Here is a 6179-nt window from a genome sequence, read left to right as displayed (position 1 = left end):
CGGCTCCACCAGTACAAAAGTCAACACTGCTGTGCTTGTGATCTCTGTGACAATGGCATCATACTGCCGGCAATTTTTTCGATTAAACTTCTCAGACATGGTAGCAACTTTGTTAATTATGATATTAGCCAGCTGGCGGGTACAATCAATCATCCGCTGTAAGAAAGCCAGACAAAGAGACATCTAATCATTGCAACCAGAGCAGATAAATTTTGTTCCTTTCTTATACGTGTCACAGATTCTATCCCTCCTGACCCTCTACACAGCCATCGACTGTCAAATTTAGATTCAGGAAGCTCCCAGCTTTTCTTTATCCCTGCGTTAGATCTGAAACTCCTGGTTATCAGGAAGACAAGCGTCACCAGCTGTCTCAGAACAGGAAGGCAATCAGGTGAATAGTACTTATTATCTCTCATTGCCTTCTGAGGAGCAACAAGATTGATTTTGGATCAACAACCCATCCAGATCTCAGGCACAGTTACTACAGTGTCAAGTCCAGAATGCAGCGCATACATAAAGCTGAACTCAACCTTTATTAATACTGCATACCAAAAGTTTGAGGGCTGCTCTTTTTTTAGTTTTGTTTTGTGTTGAGGTTTTTTTATTTTTTTAATTTATTTTTTCCCCTAAGAAAACTCTTAATTTTATTTTTTTTTCCAAAGCTGCATTGGATAGTCTTCCCCCCACCTCAGAAAATCCAGGCAAGCAGACTGCACCGTTACTCCAGGGACTCTGTTTCACAGTTGGATAGTCTTAATTGGGCCCACAGAAGCAGTTAGCTACCATTAAAGGCTTCTCTGTATACATCTTCCTCTCAACTAGTCTGATTGTGCATAAAACCCCACAAGTGAAGCCTATGCTTTTGGAAGGTTAAACACACAAATATGTTATAAACCCAGAATATAAAAGCATCCTAGCAGAATCTGAACTGATGGTGAATTTCAGCATTGGTCTAGAAACAGGAATATATTTGGGCTTTTCATTTAGAGAAGCATTAAAAAATCATGCACTCTTACTGCAAGACCTTTTCTTACACACCAAATGCACTGCAAAGTAGTGGAAGGTGATTCATATAAAGTATAAACAAAGGTTACAATAGAACAAAAGCTATCAGAATAATGCATTCTGGTACAAAAAACCCCACCAACTAACCTCATACATTTTGAAATGCCTGCCGACAGTTCCATTTAACTAAATAGAGTATAATAATCAATGAACACAAATTTATAACAATGTGCAAAAATTTTCAGGATCAATTTTGGATTCTTGGTACATTGGCTGTCCTGGTACTTGGACCAAAGACTTTTTTTCCAAAATTATTTATTTTCATAAAAAGTGATTCTTATGTTTATTTCACCTTAAGTGAAAGCTAGTTTCCATTTAAGTGGTATCCAGCAAGACCATCTCAATAACGAAGATGATTTTATGGACTTTACAGCATAAAATTACCTCTGTTTTTAATAAATCCCCTAAAAACAATACATTTTTTCTTGAAAGTATGCATTTTTCATATACAGTTCAGCTGAAATTTTCATGCTTTCTTGAAATGCAAGCAGAAAATATTGTTAGAAAATAACAGCTAGTGGGAGCAACAATTACTTCCTGACATTGCTCCCTTGAAATTAATATGTTGCAGAATCTTCTTTACCTTTCAGAAGTCAAATTTTTCTCCTATGTGACTTCTTCATTTGGAAAATTTAGGGAGCTGAATACAGGAATAGTAATGGTGCTCATAATTCATTATTAAACACAGCTAATTGCTTTCTGATATTTGTTTGAAAGGATGAGGACAAGAAAATAAATTACATTCTCAAATGTGATGTCATTCATTTTGGATGACTGAAGTGTTCAATCAGCTTCTCAGGCAGATATTGAAGGCTACACCAGTTCCGTTTTGCATTCTATACCCAAATTGTTTACAAATTGAGATCTAGCTCAAGTACCTTCACAACACATTGTCACCACTGCAATGGCAGACACTGTTAGAAACTCCTGACTAATTCACTTTATTAAAATATCTACCACCAAGACGATTTTACTCAGAAGGAAGACCTTAATGAATTATTTGCTCTCATTTTTAATGTTTTATTCAAACCAGATCTTGCTTTATTTAGGGAGCAGCTAAATATGAAGAAATATTCTTGGTTTTAGCACAGAGATTTAAGGCAAGAAATAACTGAGCATTGTGAATGAATGAGGGACTTGAGAAGCACACAAAAACAGAAGGCTGCCCTAACTACCAATTCATTTTTCTGAAAGGTTAACCGAAATCCTCAGATACATAAGCCTATCCCTAGCAGTATCCCCAGTCAGCCACCAGCATACACCTGACTAGGTTTCTAAACTTTCAGAACAGATCTCAGCTGGCAAAACTGGAAAACAAATCTTGTGTCTGACAGATACAGATTGACCTGACCAATTATTTTAAAGAAGAAGGAATGAAGGATCAAACTTGGGACCCCAGAAGAACATGCTTTTGTCAATTTTCAATAATTGCATCAGGTTTTCCTCTTATTCACACTTTTTTCCTTTTCTTTACTTCAAAGTTAATTGTGGAAAAATATGGAATTAACTTCATGTACCCTCAGCTACAGTAAATAAGGCAATTTGGCTTGTCACCATGCTCTCCTCTGTCATCACTAGGATGGACAGCGTGACAGGAATCTGCTGAGAATTAATTATACCCATTTTCATACTTGGATACTGGTAGAACAACTTACATGCTAGATGGATGTACTACTCTCTCTATTAGCTCTCATGGAGAGGAAAAACTGGTCTGAATTCAGTTTTAACCCTTCTTGAAGGTTGGACTAGTTGACCTCTGGACGTCTCTTCCAAATTGAATTATTCTGTTTATTTATGAATTCTAAAGCAAAAAAAACCCCAAAAACAAAACAAGCAAAAAAAAACCCAACCAAACAAACAAAAAACCCCTAAGCTAAACCATACATAGTAAAAATTATGAGATGATGCAAATTAAAGCAATTAGAGATGAGAGATGTAATGTTCACAGGAGGTAAGAGACCTCCTCTGAGTACTTTGGCCCTCAATTTCTTAAGCCATTTGAAAAATCAGCCATATTTGGTTGGGGGGATGTTTCCCCTGTCCATTGAGACAAAAATATTAGAATTACCAACTCCTCCATACAATAAGAAGTTCAGAGATAAGGAAACATATCAAGACCTCCACAGAACTAACTAGAAAACATACTTGATATAGGATGAGTAAACTCAGGGTCATGTAAAAGAAAAAATTCATTATAATGGAGGGAGATAAAGGATAGGCCATGGTTAACTGAAAGTATATTCAGTTTAAAAAAGAAAATTTAAGCTATTGCCATAATAATGGTGGTACATTCTCAAAAGAGAGGTTTATTTTGGTAAAGACAGGATTATTCCAGGATTTCCACAATATTTTCTACATTCTTACTTTGGTAAGGGGGGGAGGGGGGGCGGAGAAAACCCAAAACACAAAAAAACAACCTAAAATCCCAAAGAGCCAGTGTAGAAAAAAGTATAGTAAATAGTAGGAGCTATTATCTAAAGGAAATAAAAACCAAAAAACAAAACAAAGAAACAAAATAAAGCAACTTATTTGTAAGTTTAACTTTAAAAGTGTCCATCTATTAAACCTTCCATTGTAGTCTCATAAATCCTGTAAATCTTCCATTCAGTACCTCATTAGAAAAAACTAAATGAAAATAAGCAATAATATATGTAAATTATACATTTAAAATAATGAACAAAGTAATGAAAGGAGCGCTCTTCACATTGCAATCCAGTGGGCTTTTAAATTAACTTTTAATGCTCAGCGGCTGCCAATTAATAAGGAGCCTGCATGTTTGATTCTGCTAGAAAACACAAACTAGGAGAAGGAAAAGTGAAACACAAGGGCACAAAGCCAGTACAGGAGGGTACATTAATACCAGTGCAGAACTTTAAGGGAATATATCCTGGGTCCAAGGACCAAAAACTGTCTGCAGTGAAGCTCTTCCTGAAAACAAGAGCTTTTAAGGCTTTGGTCACACACTGATTCCCCCCTCAATCCAAGAAAAAGCATACGCAACTACAGATGGAGACCTTATGGTACGGTTCGGCATTTTGGCATATCGTATGCACCTGAAATAGCCATGGATATTTTATATTTTTAATTTTATTTTAAGCAGCTGGCCTGCAGTTTAAATTGCACATATATTCCACTGAAAATAATGAAATAATAAAGTTTCACAGTGCAGAGCAACAAAGGTTCACAGTGCAGAGTCTGCAAAGGTCACACGTAGCTTCCCAAGGGGGAAGTGCCATGAGGCAGATGTGAAGAGGCCACATGTTGTGTCAGTCCTTAGCACAGAATGAGCAGAGGTGAAATATTAATGCATTGCAAGCAAAACAATCTTGCCTATATTCTAGGAACTGACAAAGAAAGAAAAAGAGAGAAAAGACCGTTTCTCCCCCTGCAGTGTGATGAACAGGTCCAGTTTTATCGCGCTTTAATATTGTCAGGACATGTGAACTAAAGGACTTTTGTTCTGTCCAGCTGTGGCCAGATGCCGACAAGCCTGAAAGCTGCACATGTTTTTTCCTTGCCACTCAGTTGCACCAATTCTCTGCTATTTGGTTACCTGCACTAGAGTAGTCAGACATACATGCCTCTTCTTAAACTGACCATTTAAAATATAGACATCCTGCCGATATATATATGCATATATATGGTCCAGCATCCTGCTGTTGACAACGTCCAGTAGCAGGTGTCCAAGAAAAAATATAAAGGCAAGCAAGGAGTGATTTTCATTTCTGATGTCTACTCCCAGCTTCTACCCACTCATGGCATGGAAGCCAACTTATCATAAAGCCAAGACTGCTTAATGCAACACATTTGACAAGAATTTAGAATTTAAACTCTGTTACCTCCATAACAGAATGACCCAAAGAATCAGTACCACGGGTGCGCAGTTAAATATCTGACAATATATCTGTAAAACAGAAGAAAGACTGAGCTGAAATTTACCAAAAACTGAAACTAAACTAGCCCTAAACTCTTTGTTTGCCTATTAAAAATAAAAGGACAAGCTGTTCTGTTAACACTCACTAAAAATTCTGGATTTGAAGTGCAGTTGGTGGTTGTATAATTCTGTAATGATGGAGCAATAAAAAAACTTGCATTGTCTTAATGGAATTACAGCATATAGTAGCCCTTTCCCAGAGAGTCTCTCGCTAGGTCAAGTGAGACATCTGAGCACCACAACTCCAGGAGCTAGTAACAGTCTTCCGTAACAGCAGTGTTTGCACTCTTTTACAGGAAACTCATTCCCAGTGTTGTGGTTAAAAAGCTTTTTCTACAGCCTGAAGGCATCTCCTATGCAAAAGTTCTCACCTGCAGTAAACTGGAACTGGGATGGCAGAAATACACGCATAGAACAAAATAACAACTGAATTAAACAAATGCTTGTTCTGGAGACAACAAACACAAAATACATTGGAGAAAACATATTGCCATGCTACAGCAACACAATCTCTTTAGATTATATGGTACTTACGTTTAATGTGTCATTTTATATTTTTCCCCAAAATAAAAAAATGCACTTACAGCTGAATTAGTCTCATAAAATTATCCATTTTCTCTGAATAAAATTGTAACACGTAGAACACTAATAACATGGCAGAAACAAACCCCAGTACATGACCCATTAGAAAGGTTGTAACTTCAATGATCTAATCAAACTGACATAAGCCAAACACCCAACAGGCAGGAAAAAAAAAATTTAAATCCAACAACATAAACCACTAAAATAGTTTGATAAAAATTCATTAAAAATAAAGTATAGGGTTAATGTAGTTACATTTTGAGTCTGGATTCTACAAAGATAGGTCTCAAATTGTGAAACTGTCTGACGCAGGCATCTAGGATACTAATAATTTTCTAAATTCACTTAATGAGCTTCTTTCAATACAAATAGTTAATTTCCTGAAAGATAATACTCCACAACTGATTCCTTTCAGAGTGATAAAAAGGCAACAACTCCAAAGCTGAATTAAAAAACCAAAAAGATAACAAGGAAGCCAAGTCAGTCATCTTTTATTTTTCCAAGTTCTAAATTTCTTCCTTATGTATCTTTAAACTGGTTTTGGCATCAATATCAGTTACCTATTATTTTCAATATTAGATTGCAAAGAACTCTTACA

Source organism: Lonchura striata, chromosome 1A, assembly GCF_050655825.1.
Source record: "Lonchura striata isolate lonStrDom1 chromosome 1A, ASM5065582v1, whole genome shotgun sequence".
Classification (NCBI taxonomy): domain Eukaryota; kingdom Metazoa; phylum Chordata; class Aves; order Passeriformes; family Estrildidae; genus Lonchura; species Lonchura striata.
Note: the sequence above shows the minus strand (reverse complement) of the source record.